Source organism: Panthera uncia (assembly GCF_023721935.1).
Source record: "Panthera uncia isolate 11264 chromosome A3 unlocalized genomic scaffold, Puncia_PCG_1.0 HiC_scaffold_11, whole genome shotgun sequence".
NCBI classification, from domain to species: domain Eukaryota; kingdom Metazoa; phylum Chordata; class Mammalia; order Carnivora; family Felidae; genus Panthera; species Panthera uncia.
Window position 1 is genome coordinate 56,990,871 of NW_026057578.1, and position 17,162 is coordinate 57,008,032.

The window sequence follows — 17,162 nt, forward strand, 5'->3', positions numbered from 1 at the left end:
ATGGTAGTTCTATTTTTAACTTTTTGAGGAACCTCCATACCGTTTTCCACAGTGGCTTAACCAGTTTGCATTCCCAACAGTGCACGAGGGTTCCCCTTTTTCCACATCCTCACCAACACTTACTTTTTGTCTCCTTTTTTAACGTTTATTTATTTTGAGAGAGAGAGAGAGTGCAAGTGGAGGAGGGGCAGAGAGAGAGAATCTCAAGCAAGCTCTGCACTGACAGCCCCCCATTGCAGGGCTCCATCTCACAAACCATGAGACCATGACCTGAGCCAAAATCAAGAGTTGGACACTTAACCAAATGAGCTACCCAGGCGCCCCTCCTGTCTTTTTGATACTAGCCATTGTCATTTGGTCTTGATTTGCATTGCCCTGATGATGAGTTATGTTAGTATCTTTTCATGTGTCCATTGGCCATCTGGATGTTTGAAGTGACAAAATTTTGAGAAGCACTACTCCAGTGGTTCTCAATTCTGGCTGTACATGAGAAGCTCTTAACAAATACTGGTGTCCAGGCCCACCTTCATACCAATTTGATCTTGAAAGAGGTGGGGCTGGGCCAGTCAGTACTTTTTAAGCTCCCACAGTTATTCTAATGCGTTGCCTGCCACAGTTGAGAGCCACTGCCTGGGGAGTTGAGCTGCTCACAATCTTCAGAGCTGTGTCTTTACCTACGGCGGGAAGAAAAGGTAAATAAGTGGGGGAAATTCCCACTGAGGACAGTTATTTAGAAAGACAAAGGTGAAGCTGAGCTAGATCACAAGAGCTGAACTTCCAGGCTCTACCCTGGAATCAGACCAAGCATGGGGACAGCATTCCCATTCATTCATTCATTCATTCATTCCACTAATATGATTTTGAACACTTGCTCCAAGCCCAGCATTGTTCTAGACACTGAAAACTCACACTCTAGTAGAGGAAATGACAATAATAAAGACATAAACAAATGAATGTCAATTTATATCAAGCAAGATGCTAGTCAACCAGTAACCAATACTAAGGTAATTCAAATGTCATTTCTCACTGGGTTTGGTCTCAGCAACTGGCATCATCTGTTCTCACCCATCGAGTGTTCAGTACATCACCCCCATTACTTTTGGGACATCTATAAGCCTTGATCTGATGACAATAATCCAGTAAAAGCAGGGGCGTCAGTAATGCTGACAGTTCGGAAAAAGGTCTAGAGTGAAATTTACTCTGATTCCATCTGGATAAAAAGGGTTGCTAAGTGGGGCACCTGGGTGGCTCAGTAAGTTAAGCGTCTGACTTCGGTTCAGGTCATAATCTCATGGTTCATGAGTTGGAGCCCTGCATTGAGCTCTCTGCTGTCAGCACAGAGCCCGCATTGGATCCTCTGTTCCTCTCTCTCTCTGGCCCTCCCCAGCTTGTACTCTCTCTGTCTCTCTCAAAAATAAATAAACATTAAAAAAAAGGTTGCTAAATAAAAAACAAAACAAAAACAAAAACCAGAACTATAGTGAGTACACATTACATACTTATGAAAAATAGTCACATGCCATAAAGTGATGATGTATTGATAACATATCATGATGATTTGTTCTAGGCTTCTCTATTCAGAACACTCTGTTAGCCTGGATCCATTTACAGAGTATACTTGACAGATTTCCAACTGCTTTTTAAATATATATATTCTCCAGTAATTCAAACTAATCTGCTTCTCAAAACATTGAGAGTCAAAGTAATAAATGGCCACTTTCCTGAAATCATGGGTTCATACTTTTTCTTCCAGCTTTTGCAGGCAAAAGTAAAAATCCCTACACTAATACTACAAGGAAGCACCCTGTCACCTCCATCAATGCCTCAGGAAGATGAATGACCCCACAGTCATCCTGGCCACTCTCCAGGTGACTAAGGTGACCAAGAAGGCAATGTTAGGATCACACACAAGCAGACATGCCCACCTGGTTTGCCTTCCTGGGCCTGTACTCAAAGGAGTTCCATCCCTAGACTCTGTCAGAGCCCTGGTGGAGGGGTGGGGAAGAATCTGCTGGCTTCTCTAGGATTCAGTCAACCCACATATTAATCCTCTTCAGATTTAGAACCCCAGGAGCTCCCCAGCCCCAGCTCTGGTTCCTTTGGATTCTGAAAGACAGAAGGGGTCAGCTGGGCCCATTCTAACAAACCCCAAGGAGCTGTCCAAGCCTTGGGGCCATTTGGGACCAAATACTAGTAGAACTAAGCAAAATGTTACAGGGATTTGTTATGTCAGACCGTCACGTGTTTTGTTCTCATACTCAGAGATCCAGAGATGCACAGATTGTCAGAGTAAGAAGAGGCTCGGGGCCACCCCGGGAACCCCCTCTCCCTTTGCACATGAGGAAGGGATTTGTGATAGGATTTCGCCCAAGCTGAAGACTGAGGGATGAAGCCATCCCTTACCCCATTCCCTCTCCCCCACCCCATGAGTACTCAAGATCTACTAGAGCCCTGTTTTTCTTTGAAAAACAGGTGGGGAAAACACTTTCCAGACTAAGCTCTGTGTGCTCTGGATGCAGCCAGCTTCCTTTCTTCCGTGGCACAGGGCCAGGCCATGCAGCATAATGCTGCTCTGGGTGGGGTGGGGCAGGGGGCGGGGAAGTAGCTATCACAGAGTCATCTCCGCTTCCAAGCAGACTTAGGTTTGGAACCCAGCCTCAAACCATCCTCAAGTGTGTTAACTCCAGAGACTACACTTCTGTAACTGCAAGAAGAGGGTCCCAGTAGAAGCTGCTCTCACTCACCGAGCTAGCAGTCACTGACTTCCTGCCTCTGTCCCAAGCACTTTATTCACATATTCACTTATTTCATCATCCCAACAGCCCCACGAGGTATTATGAGGGATTGACAGCCCCATTTTGCAAATAAAGAAACTGAGGTATGCAGTCATTAGTAACTTATCAAAGGTGACAGACACAGTGTTATGGTTGAATTGTGTCTACCCCCAGCAATAAAAGAAGGTAACCCCCAGGACATCAAAATGTTACCTTAGTCAGAACTCAGTTCTTTACAGAGGCAATCAAGTTCAAATGAAGTCATTGGAGTAGGTCTTATCCAAAATGATTGATGTCCTTATAAAAAAGGAAAAATTTCAGGTTGCCTGGGTAGCAGTGTCGGTTAAGTGTACAACTTTGGCTCAGGTCATTACCTCACGGTTCGTGAGTTCGAGCCCCGCATCAGGCTCTGCACTGACAGCTCAGAGCCTGGAGCCTGCTTCAATTCTGTGTCTCCTTCTCTCTCTGCCCCTCCCCTGCTCACATCCTGTCTCTCTCTGCCTCTCAAAAATAAAAAAATTTAAAAAATATTACATTTTTTTTAAAGGAGAAATTTGGACACAGAGACGTAAACAAGGGGAAGATAGCTGTGTGATGCATCTACAAGCCAAGCGACCCCAGTGATTTCTGGTAACACCAGAAGCTGGAAGAGGCAAGGAAGGATCCTCCCCTAGAGCCATCAGAGGGAGCATGGGCCTGCTGACACCTTGATCTGGGACTTCTAGCCCCCAGAACTGGGCCAATAAATAACTGTCGTTCTAAACCATCTAGTTGGCAGTAACTGATACACAGAAGGGGTTGGTGCTGGAGCTGAGATGCCAACTCAGACCCTCCAATCCCAGAGCCCATGCTCCTCATCACCATCCTACGGGGTGGCTATGAGAGGGACAGTGGCCAGCTCAGCACCAGGACACGATGTAGCTCACCCGTGGTGGTGGCAGAAGAGGTTAGCTACGAACCCCACAAAGACGAAATAAACAACGTTTACTTGTTGGCCATCCACATTCTCAGAAAATAAATATATATGATGGAGATGGAAAATATCTCCAAGACTGAAACCATCCCCAACTCCCCAGCATGTAGCAACAGGACAGTTCAATTCAGAATGCCACGTACCTTGCAGAGTATGAGGCGGTTGTTTTCCACTTTCTTTTTCAAACTGATATTTCACTCTATCACATTCCATCAAGAAGTTAATTACTTTGCTACTCTTGCCAAGTGGGAGATTCCAGACGCAAAATGCCTTCCCAGGTGGGGCAGGTGAAAGGCCCTCTCCAGACCTGCTCCCCTCAAGCCTGGTCACACCACGGGGTCAGCAGTGGGTCCCAGACCCAGCACAGAGGGAACCTGACTCAGGGTGCTTGACAGAAGCACAGCCCTCACCCTGGCCGGGAGCCCAGTCAGCACCACTGATCTTGAACAGCCGTCCCCAAAACAATCGCTGGTGAGCAAGAGTGGGAGGGAGATCAGTCACTCATTCAGTGAAGCCCAACATTTATTAAGCACCTGCTGAGTTCAAGGACTGGATGTGCAAAGGTGAACATGACTGTCTACTAGTTAGTGGCCTTGGGCACAATTCTTAACCTCTCTGTGCCTCTGCATTGTCCTCTGTATAGTGGAGACAATAACAGTGTCTGTCTAGGGTTGTTTTACCATTAAACTACCACTTAGAAAAGTGCTGTACACAAAGTAAAGCACTCAGTAAACCTCAGCAACTACTACAAAGCTAACACCAACTCGTTAATGCACTGGACATGAAGACCCCGTCTGAAGCATAATGACATGAGGTGCCGAGAAAGTCTGAGGGCCGAGTAAGGGCCTGCCCTGCTCCCAGCCTCACCTGCCAGAGTTCCTGGCACCACTCGTGAGCACAGCCCCACCTTGGGCACTGGGACCAACCTACTGCAGTCGGAAAGAATTTATGAAGCCCCAAGCTATTGGCTCAGTATCGATTCAGCCTTGCCAGGCCTCTTCTGACCTTGTTCCTGCCAGACCCCTCCCCCAGGTCAGGCCGGGACCTGCAGGAGCTGCTGTGCACAGGCATCTAGGGCCAGTCTCTGCGGGGAACGAAAGGTCAGAGGCCAGAAATTGGTCTGGGCACTTGGAAGGCAGTGACATCTGTGGAAGGCAAAGGTGGGTGAGTAAGGTGGGAAGTAGGTGGGTAGATGGGTAGGGAAAGGAGCAAAGTCCACGCTTCCAGAGATATCTCTGGATCCCTGCCAGAATGATCCTTGTGCCTGCCTGGCTCTGGGAGACAGGCCCCTAAGGAAGCAGGCAGTCTGCACAGATCGCTGGTTCTGATGGCTGAGCTCTCCACTTCCTTCTCAAGATCAGCTCCACTGTACACCACTGTTCTCATGAAAAGAGACAAAGGGAACTGATGTTTGTGAATCCCATCTGTGCTCCAGGCACTGGGTTCAATACACAACATGCATCGTTCCACTTCAAGTACCAACCATCCAGGCACTGCATGGCATCAACTTACTTCTCCAGGGATCAGGAAACAGATCAATGGAAACAGGAAACAGGGGCAGAGAGCCCACTTCACACAGCCAGCAAGGAAGAGAGCCAGAGTTCCAACCCAGGGATGCCTCTGAACACCAAACCCTGTTCCCTGATCCTAGATCCCACATCCTGGGGACAGTATGTGCCCCTCTCTGCCAGACATGTCCCTGTAGCCCCCTGCCCCACTCTCTGGTGTGGACTGGGGTGGAGCCCATTTGCCTGGCCTCTGTCTCCTGACCACTTCTAGAATTGACTGCTCCCATTGGCCAGGGGACTACATGCAGGTCTATCAGTGACACTGCTCCCCAGTCTGGCACTTCTGCATTCCTCAGAGCCCTGGCTCTCACAGGGATGAAATTTTAATAACTGGATGCTCATACCGGGCCAACCGAATGGAGACGTCTAAGCAATGGGGCTCCTATGAAGTCATAGGCTCAATGTGGCAGGTGGGAAGCAGGCCATCACTTCATACAGAAGGTGCTGACAGACAGACCAGCAAGACTGGGTCTCTTCGTCTGTGCAGTCAGGGATTCAGAGCAGCCCTTTCTGAGGTGACGGCGCTTCTCATCTTCCCAGAGAAGGTGTTGGCTGCTTAAGGCTCCCTGAATGCACTCAGTTACCTAGCCAGTGACCAGAGTCACACCAGAACTTGGTCCCAGTCTACTTGTGAGAGAAGCCTGTGGTAGTCTCATCAGTGGCCAAATCAGGGTATGGCCTCCTAGTGACAGGACACAGACCTAGCCACAGGCCTGCCACTCTCCACCATCAGCCTGCTGGCCTCAGTCATCCTGCCCCAGACCTTCACTCAAGACCCTCTCCTGCAGACACCCATCCACCGCCCCCCACCCCTGGCCAACACTAGGCCCCCTGCTCCCCACGCAGGGTTGTCCCCCTCACTCCCTCTCCCAAGTGGTAGCTTCTTCAAAGTCCCCTCCAGGTTAACCACTTGCTCTTGCAGTGGGCCTACTCTCCCAAATGAGTCCCCGATAGCCTTTGTCCCTGAAGTGCAAAAGTCATTCACATTAGAGCAAGAGAGCCAGCACCTACACACCAATGCCTGCTGGCCTTCTCTTAAAAATGAAGAGAGACATTACTGTGTTTGCTCTTTCAGACCCTTCTACTGCCCTGAGAACCAGACGGGAAGCAGTATGTCAACAGCCTTTCCTAGGGATATAATTGGGCCAGCTTGAAGACATTAGTTCCCCTCCCAATGCCCCTGAGGGAGGAGGGCAGGGTGTGCTGCAGCACCCCAGGTATGTGAGGACAAATTTGGCTAGCCACTACACACACCCCAAATCTCCAACCAGGCCTTTCTAGTCAGAGCTCTTCCTCCCTCCACATTCATAACCTGGACCTTTCCAAGACACCAAGAGAAGGAAAGGAAGAGGTAACCCAAAGTGATGGGGCAGCGGGGTGGCATCCATGGCACAAAAATCCCCAGCCTGCCTGGCCTCCACCCCTAGAAAAACATTCCAGTCTCTCCTTGGCTCCCTTGTGGCCCCTGCTCTTTGAGGTGGCGGGAGGAGAGGTCCCAGCTGTCTAATCTCCTGTGGGACGGGGATCCTTCCTCCAATTGTTCTCAACCCAAACCACACCTGATCATCACCTGGGCCAGGCCCAAACACAGACATTCTGATTTCACAGGTTTGAAGTGTGGTCTGGGCATCAGGTTTTTAAACAATGCCCAAAGGAATTCCAATGGTCAGCTGACTTGGAGAATTGAAGCTCTATGCCCTGAGCAGGACCCACTTTTATATTTCTGTGTGTCCAGTTTGCCAATGCAGGATGGCATCCAAATTTCCCTCATGCCAAGCTAAAAAAGGGCTCTTGGCTTTCTTTTTTTTTTTTTTTCTTTTTTTAAATGTATATTCATTTTGGGGATAAAGAGAGAGAGGGAGAGAGAGAGGGAGGAGCAGAGAGAGACAGAGACAGAGACAGAGAGAGGGAGGGAGGGGCAGAGAGAGAGAGGGAGACACAGAATCCAAAGCAGGCTCCAGGCTCTGAGCTGTCAGCACAGGGGGGCTCTTGGCTTTCTTAAACACTCGGTGAGACTCCAGAAGGAGGTTCCCTCAGTTGCAAACTGACCTGACAGAGAACATTAGCTGGCAAAGTCTGAAGTTAGCGATTCCACTCCACAGCCTTGCCATCATGTTACACGAAAAGTAAGTCTAAGACCAACTTTTATCTCATACATGTAGACATTTTTTTTTTTAACTAAAAATGCTTACTAGCAAGAAAGGACAAAAGAAGTTCATATATCTTATTGGGTAGGCTCCAAAAGCTCCAGTTTTCCATTCTTATAAGTACTCCAACCACCACCTGGCATGAAATAGTCCTGTAAGCTAAAAGCCAAGCCAGTATGAGTTCATGAGAATCCACAAAGGACCTGTACTGAATACAGGATGACTGGACATCATCCCTAAAGGGGCTTTTCACGTCCTGTTTATGCAAGAACAGAAAAAGCTCTCTATGATATCTTAGTCACACGTCTCAAATACCTTTAACCTCGGCAATGAGAACTGGTTTCTAAATTGTACCCCGCACATTAGCAGGGTCACTCTCCTCACCAAAAACAAAACGAAAGCAAAAACAAAACCATTCTAACCATTGTTTAGTTGTTGATTGAGACGGAGGTGACAGGAAGCCTCCTTTGGGGGACACGCTGACCTTTGGCCTAAACTCTCTTGACCCAAATGCTTACAGCACCTGGGGCATAGCTTAATCTCAGAGCCACACATGAAGGCACATGTAGATGCTTACATGGTTCCAAGGTCAGTTATCTGAAGCACGGAAAGGAGCTTAACCTTACCTGGGCACTCCCATCAAAGGCGCACAACCTGAATCCAGTCACTAGCAAATGCCAGACAGAAAGCGAGGGACCTTCTACAGAATCCCACACCCTACTTTTCAAAAGTGTCAGTATCACGAAGCGCTAGAAGACTGGTACCTGTTCCAGATTACAGGCGAGGAGCAACAAATGATCTTGGATTCTCTTTCCTTTTAAAGGGCATTATTAGGACAAGTCAAGAAATCTATTCAAGGTCTATAGGTTAGATACCAATATCATGGGAATGACCTGATTTTGATCATTGTGCTGGGGTTATATAAGAGAATTCCTCATCTTTAGGAAATATAACGCAATGTATGTAGGAATAAATGGATATGCCTACAACTTAGTCTTTATTGATTCAGGAAACAATACACACACTTACGCACACATGCACACATACACATGTGGGAGACAGTGGAGAAGAACAAAGAAAATATAATATATTAACATTTGGGGAATCTGGGTGAATGACATGAAAATTCTTTTCATTTTTGCCACTTTTCTCTAAATGTAAAATACGTCAAAGTAATTTTTAAGTCAAAAAAAGCCAGCCCTGTAACACGATCCATACCTGGCTGCTTTTCTCATCTGCTCACAGACCTGGGCCTCCCCCTCCCAGGCCCAGATCTTCTGTGCACACCCGAGGCCACCTGCTGAGGGCAGCTGCACATGACTGTGTGCCATGTTTCAGGGACCCCTTGAGTCAGCGGCTGGCTTTCAGGGGGACCAGCTCTCTGAAATTCCCAGGAGCCTAACACAACAGTCACGATCCCCACTCTTGTGAAACCTCCTCCTATCTCCCCGCCATTGGGCCTAGGAGGGAGCCACTAAAATTGTCCCTCAAGCCTTATTCTCCACCCCTCTCCAACCCGAAACCTTGCTCCAGGAACTTAGGGAATTTGTTGGGGGGCAGGGAAGGGCTGGCTCAGGAGCCCTCCGAGCTGGCTCTATCTACTTTGTGTTAGGTTTCTTCATGGACAGATCCATGCTTTTGTGGAAATAAAGGAAGTCCACTCAGATGAGAACCAGCAAAGGCTATTTATTCAGAGCTGGCTATAACAAGCATGTCAGCCACCATGTCTTGGTTTTGGGAAAACTTTATGATGGAAAGAAAGGAATGCCCTGGTTGGAGGCTGTCGGCATGGAGAAGCTATAGGCCCAGTAACCAGAAGCTGGGCACCCTGTGTGATTGGTGAGAGGTGCATAGTTGGTTTTCTCTGGCTGTTACAAGGGTTAACTTGTAACTTGGCTTGGTTTCTAGGACTGGTTGCTAGAGAATTACCCTGACCTCCTACAAGGCTGCTTAGAGATAGCAGGCTTGTTTCCTGGGCTGGTTACTGCAGACTGTGGGCCAGAGTGCTGTTTTTACATATATCCTGGCCATTGTCCATTTGTATATTCCACCTCCCAGTTGTTAAGACCAAAGTCTTTCTATCAGTACCCAGTGATCTCAAGTCCCAACTGTCAACCCAGCCCTGGGAGGTTTTTAAGGAGCTAGAACAACCATTTCTCTGATAGGTGCCCCTAAGTGTGTTTTGGTGTGTCTCTGAATCTTCACTCATCTGGCTAAAGTCACCCACACTGAGAGCATGTGCACTGAGAGCCATGGGGCATTTCCTCAGCACCATCCTGCCTGGGCCTCCCAGAGCTGCTGATGCCCCAGGCGCTCAGCTGAGCTATGGAGCCAAGGTTCCATCCCTCCTCCCCAAGGGTGGCATGTCCTCCCAAAAAGCACCCTCAGCTTCTGGTAGCTCACTGTTATCACCATCTTCATCATCAGTACAGCTGGCCCTGTTTCCTGCCCATCACGTCTCAGGAGTCAGGCCCAAGCTCAGGCAGAACGGTATTGCCACATCCTCATTCCTGACATTATCCCTGCACACCCCTCTTTCTCTGAGAAGGGTTTCTGGTATGGGGAGTTGGATTCTGTTTATTTGGGGAAGCTTTTGTGTTGTGATTGTTGTAGTGGCCATGTTTCATCAGTCAGAGTCTGAAATAGGATCCCTAACATCACCTTCCCTGCCCCTATCTTTCTGAGCAGTAATTTGCGCATGAATTCTCCAAAATCTGCCTTTTCTCTGGTAAAAAGAAAGCCTCTAGCCCAAGGTAGAGTCACTTGGCCCCAGGACAGCAAACCAAGACTTAATTGTAGTTTCAGCCTCTCAAGGAGTGAAAGCTTATAACCAATCAATCCCGAATTTTCTGGTCTACACCAGTAAGGCAATCTGGGCCTCTGGGCCAGTCATGGGTCTCTCTGGCCCTCAAAGGAAGATGAGATGATCCATCTAATAAGACCTCCTATCCTTCCCTTAAGGGAAGGTGACCTTGCCTGAAACAATCTTCTTTTGCTAATAACTTTTTGTCCCACCCTCCTTCCTATAAAAACTTTCCATTTTGTATGCCTTGAAGCTCTGCTCCACTTGCCAGATGAGATCTTGCCCAATTCATGAATCACTTAATAGAGCCAAATTAGACCTTCAAATGTACGTGGTTGAATTGTGCTACTTAACACTCTAATCAACTGGAGCTGTAGTGAGTCTGTGGTACAGATACAAGCTGTGCAAATGTTCTCAGAAAGCCCAGACCAACCTCCAAAATCAAGCAGCCATGACATTTGCTTCATCAGTCTTAGTCACAAGAAACTTCACATTTCCTAATTTTTCCACACCAAATTAAATCTGGCTCAGACACACCCCCACCACCTCCCAAGCACACACATATACTTTAGTCAGAGCTGGTGAGAAAGCCAGTCTCGGTCAAGTCCAGGGTCAAATAAGAATCCATAGGAAGGAACTTACTACCATTATCTTCACTCTGCCCAGGAGCCACATGGAAAACCCTCTCCACAGACAAGCCCAGCACCAAAGGCCCTCATCACTCTCTCAAGGACACCCTGCTCTGTTCTCTGTGAGACAGAGAAACTGAAGGGACCCACTTAAAAAAAAAAAAAATATATATATATATATATGTATATATATAATAAAAATATAAATATAAAATATAAATATAAAAAATATAAATATAAAATATTATATATATAATAGAGGCAAATTTGGTTTTTCCAAGGAAGTAGGGGGAAGCCAATTAAATCTCTTCCAGACAGGACATGATTTACATATCTATCAGCTCCCTACAATTAACAAAGAGCTGCAGAATGGCTCCTAGGTGATGAAGAGGGTTAGACTCTGAAAATCCAATGCTAAATGTCAACCTATAGATGATGCATAATTTTCCATTGAAACACACTTTTTCTTCAACACAAATCTCACTGAGCTCCACACTTGCTCTCCCATCCCACCCTCATCTGGATCAGTCCAGGCTATTCCTGCAATGGACTCAAATCCCCTGAGGGGGAAAGGAGTGAGAGATTGAATATACAAACAATGGTCAGATGTTTAAGGCCAGGACTTGATTGGTAAATGACAGCTGTCCTAATATTTGTCCTCCTCTCCCACACACTTCTAATTTAGGACCAGCCAGAGAAAGCCAAATACACGCCCCTAAACCATCACAGAGGATGCCCAGCTTCCAGTAAATTCACCTTCAGGTTCCCCATGACAAATATCTCCAATCAGGGCACACCCAAAACCTCCCCTATTTCTACCAGAAAGCTTTCCCACTCCTCCGCCTACCTTCCAGTCTCTGCAAAAATCAAGTGATGGTGGCTAACTCCCTTGCTAGACCCAGCTCTAAATACATAGTGTTTGCTGCTCCCATTTGGATAGTTTTCCACTTATTTTCACAAGGTTATGTTCTGCACAACAGGATATAAAATATTTGTTTACCTGCCACAACAAGAGAGGCCAGAATTCAAAATCCAAAGGCTCGGCCTGCCTGCCTGTACCAGAAAGAAGAAAAATCTTACCTTGCTCATTCTCTACAGAGGCAAGAATGAGTTATTTACACTTCACGTATCACCCTGTAGGAAGGGTGCGTGGAACATGGGTGGGTAATCAGCATTGGAAGCCCCCATCATTTTCTGATCACTGAAGGCTATGGAAGGCAAAAATTGAAAAAACACTTCTTTAAAAAGCATTTGAATACCTCAACCCCTCCCAAACCTACCTGCACCCTATGCAAAGTCCCCTCATCTAGACCTTTGCCCCTAGTGTTTCAGGCACAGGACCACCTACGCAAATCCCACCCTATCCCTGCTGTGGGTCACTGTAGCAGCTCCATCAGATGCTGATTCCCACTGCTAAACTTGCCCTTCAGGTGAGATAGCCAGCAACGGAAGCTCTATTCTGAGAAGTCTTTCTCCAGGCGGTCCACAGAAGGCCCTCATTCCCAACACCTTGGCAGGTGGACCTAAAATGAGTCTTCCTCTGAAGTTTTCCTTGCAAGCTTGGGAGGACGGGTATAGAGGAGAGGTGGGCAAGGATGGGGAAAATAGGAATTGCAAGAGGCTCTGGAATCCTTAGGAGTTATCAGGAGAGACAGTTAATTATATTCTTATGTTCATAAGTTACCATTTACCCAGGGTATAGAGATTCTATTGTTGATCCATAAAATAAAAATTCATTGAAAGCGTTGGTGAATCCATTGTGGCTTTTGTATTTATGTCTTTTTTATCAATTAATCAATACTTCAAACACCATTACTGTTATCAAGTAGGAGACTAAAGCTTTTTGCTACCACCTCCTGAGCCCCCAATCTGAGACCTAGTGATCACAGGTCCACCCAAGCTCAACCCCAACCCTTGCAAGAGCGCCTCTGCATTATGGCTTCCTTTGTCTTTACTGGAACAGGAGTGAGCAGCAACCCGTTCCAGAGCCAACCCTGTCATTTCTCAGCCCATTGTCCTTGGGCAAATCACAGTCACTCTGAGCCTCCTTTCTCAAAGAAGATGCAGTAATACCCTACTGAATAGCTCACCAAGCTGATGTGGGGATCATATCACATGGAGTTGGTGAATGTTCTTTGAAAATGGTTTTAAAAAAATAAACCCCAAATAAAGAAAAACAAAGCCATACACAGAAGGCACTACTGCCTATGAAATGCCACCTTCCTTCTTACCATAATTCTTCTGGAAGGATTAGGAATGAGGGTAACAGCCATTAATACAGCATTTGTATTTCATAAAGGGCTATTTATTACTTCAGGGGGAGAAGAATCAGGGGAAGGGACTAACTTGCATTTGATCCTGTTGGCGGTAAGACCCCTCATAGAGAGCAAAATGGAGTCACTCATGTCAAGCAATGACTCATGTCAAGCAGTGACCTAAGCAGCCAAGCATGTTACAGCTAAGACCAGATATCACCAAAACCAGCACAGGCTGAGGACACCCAGGACTGATAACCAGCAGAACCAAAAGAGACCTGCAAAGGCCCAAGACAGGAACTGTCAGACTCTCCGGAAGCTGACCCTTTCATGTCTGACCACAACAAAAAGGCCCTTGAAGGCTCTGCCTGACTGATCTCTGAACATAACAGATCCTCCACTGCTTGAACATGATAAGCGGTAAGCACCGAGAGCTAACCTGGACCCAACAGAGTCTTCATCTCATCTGTGTGCTCACAGACTGACTTTGCATTGGCTTTGTTAACTTCTTACCCCTTGTTGTATCTTGTTTGCTGTGTGACTTGGTATTGTGCTTCACTTTGTGTGGCATGTATGAAGCCAAGTTCAATGTGTAGTGATCCTGAACCTGCTTGACAATTGTGTTAATCTTGCTTTATGATCGAGTAAAGCTAAGGTTGTGGAAAGACACAGCTCATATGTGAGCCTTCATAGTATGCTTGCAGACACTCGTTGACCCCCTGAACTCAGGATTGACTCCTGAACTCAAGAAACTCCTAGAAGCTTCTGCCTGTCAATTTCATCTCTTAGAAACTAACTAATGAATTGCTGGAACAGGTAAAGAACCATTTGAGGACAACTGTGCTTGAACAATTAATCAGAAAATGCTGGACAGTTACCTCAGCCTCATTATAATGTTAAAATCCTTCTGGAATATCCAACCTTAGCTCTAATAAAAAGAGCCTGCTTACCAGATTTGGAAATTCTTCCCCATGATTTCCTTATTTGCTGCAAATAAAGACAACCTTGTGAGGCAACTCCACCTGGTGTAGTCTCTGTGCATAACTCATCGAGGAGCAGACCCACTTTGGTTGGGTAAAAATGTCAGCCCCTTTACCGACAGCTGTGTGACTTTGGGCACTTGATTTAGCACCTATGAGCTTCCATTTCCTCATCAGTAAATTATAAATCATTGGGAGGATTAAAGGAGATAATTAACCCACTTGGCTTTGGTATCTGACAGTAGTAAGTACTTACAGTAAATTCTCAGCAACTTTTCCACTACTATTAAAAAATTCATTTTATAGTTTCCCACAGGGCCAGATCTGAAAAACCAGAGCACTAAAAACTCTTCAACCCAACAAGAATTTATTGAGTGTCAAGTTAGCATTGCACTAAGCATTAACAGAAATGACAATATTCAACCCAGCCCACTGCCCTCAACAAGTCTAGAATCCTACTGTGAAGATCCTAAAGCAGGATCTATGAGTGCATGGTCGTGCATTTTACTTCCTCCTGTTATGTAACTTGGTCTTTTGGACATTAAATGAGACCCTGGGGCACTTAGGCAGCTGTGCGGGAGGAGCCTGGGCACTGAGGCCTCCGTGGCGCCCCTAGTGGAGGAAGCGGATGCGGCTCCCTCCTACCTGGACAAGGTGTGGATGATGCCACGGAGTAGCTCAAGGATCAGAGCATGCACAGACAAGGGGGAGGGAGAATGGTGCATTTTGCCAAGCAGAGCAGGTTGGTTCTAGAATTCCCTTTGAAATCTCCTCTGAACACTTTTAGTTTTTTAAGTTTATTTATTTATTTTGAGAGAGAGAGAGAGCGAGCATGTGAGCAGGAGAGGGGGAGAGAGAGAATCCCAAGCAGGTTGCCCGCTGTCAGCCCAGAGCTTCACAAGGGGCGCGATCTCACAAACCGTGAGATCATGACCTTAGCTGAGATCAAGAATCAGACGCTTAGCCACCCGAGCCACCCAGGCGCCCCTCCTCTGAACATCTTTAGAAGGAAGCCTTGGCAGTAGACCCAGCCAGTAGGACCACAGAGTCTGACGCTTTAGAGGACTCAATATTTTGCAAACCTGAGGATGCTTGCTTAAAGGCCAGGAAGATTCCCAAGTAGCAAGAGTACTATATTATACTGCTGCTGGTCCTTTGCAGTTTTAAGACCATTTCCACCTACGTTTTCTCACGTAACTGTCCCCACACTGCTGAGCAGTGTCATCTCTCTTTGACAGAGGGAGGTTAGGTGGTTTGGCCAAGGTCACTCACAGAGTAAGGGGCAGCACTGCCTTTCTGATTCAAAGGACGCACCCTTTCCCCAGGGCACGCTGTCTCTGGAGGAGCCCCTTTCTTAAGCACCTGCCAGTGTGGGGAGGCTAGTTGGACATGCAGATTCTGGACTGATCCCCACCCCCAGAGTTTCGAGGTCTGGAAGTGTACAAAGCCTAAGAATCTGCATTTTTACCCTGTCCAGGTGAGTCTGATGTAGCTCTTGGACCATATGTGAGAAAAAATAAACTGTCCTAGAGCCACAAGGAAAGCATTGAAGGAGTCAGTCTCATGCCACTACCCTGGTGTGTGTGTGTGTGTGTGTGTGTGTGTGCACGCACGTGTCCTTTTCCTCCCTCTCCTCTCTAGGGAGAAAGGACAAAAGACCCATTTGAAAGGAACAGGATGGGGGGAGGGGAGACAAATGAGTGTGTCTTTTCCAGAAGGAAGCAAAGGTGTTGCCTGAGGGCAGAGGAAGAGAATGGAAAAAGAAGGGATTGCAGACTAAAAACAGGTTTCCCTCCTCCCAGGGTTGGGCCAAACCCTACTCCAGCCACTGAGCTTCCAGTTGAACTTGCTGCACCTGCAACATTCAGGAGCATGAGGAAAGCAGGTGGTTTCAGAGGGCGGCCTGAGCTTCTGAGCTGGGACGGAGCCAGGTCCAGTGCATGCCAGTGTCCTGTAGTGGGAGACTCAAACCAGTGGGATCCAGGGTCTCGACGGCTTGCTGGGCTGTGAGCACTGTCTTCTAACCTGGATAAGAATATAACCCCCTGAGCACCTCTGTCAAACATCAGCTTGGTCCAAATCCCTCTTGCTAAGAGGGGTTTCAGCCTGTGACATGCACATTTGTAATGGAAAATGTGGGTTTTCTGAGCTCCACCAGGTTTGACTGACTTTGGAAATGTTAACCCTGAGGGGCGCCTGGGTGGCTCAGTCAGTTAAGCATCCAACTCTTGATTTCTGCTCAGGTCATGGTGTCCTGGTTCATGAGTTTCAGCCCTGAGTCGGGCTCTGTGTTGGTAGTGTGGAGCCTGCTTGGGATTCTTTCTCTCTCTGTCTCCCTGCCTCTCTCTCTCTCTCTCTGTCTCTCTCTCTCTCTCTCCATAAATACATACATACATACATACATACATAAAAGTTCTAGAAATGTTAGCCCTGAGTTTTCAGAAACTGAATGTGACTATCTAATTAGTCTTAGCCCCATATCTCCCAAGCCTCAGCCACTTCATTAGGCACAAAGAACCCCATGAAAGACTGAGTCCTCCCCTGCTGCCCCTCTGCAAAGTCCTGCATTGCCCTGGCTGTCCACTTCACTGTAGTCTAAATCACATTCTGAGGTCCCCTCAGTGTGCAAGAGGAAAGGCCCGGCTGACTGGGCAGTGGGGTCCCACACCTTGGAACTCACTATTTGTTTCCCAGGAAAATACAAATCCAAAGGAAAACACAAATCCAAAGGAATTTGTATTTTTGTTGAATTTTTGTTGAAAACAAGGGAAGAGATTTTCTCCCTTCTCTTTTCTTAAAGCATTTACCTTAGAAAACATATAAGTTCTTTCTTTGAAATGTATGTAAATCTTTTTTAGAACCTAAAGAAGCCAGATTTATAACCCAGGCATGTCTTTCTCCAGGACCTGAGAGCCATTTCTTTGAAATGTAAACATCAAAGGAAATACCCTCTCAGTTTCTCTGGGAGAACCAGGAGCAGAACATCAGCAGGTGCCTGGCTCCAAGCTGCAAGAGTACTTCCTGTCATAAAGC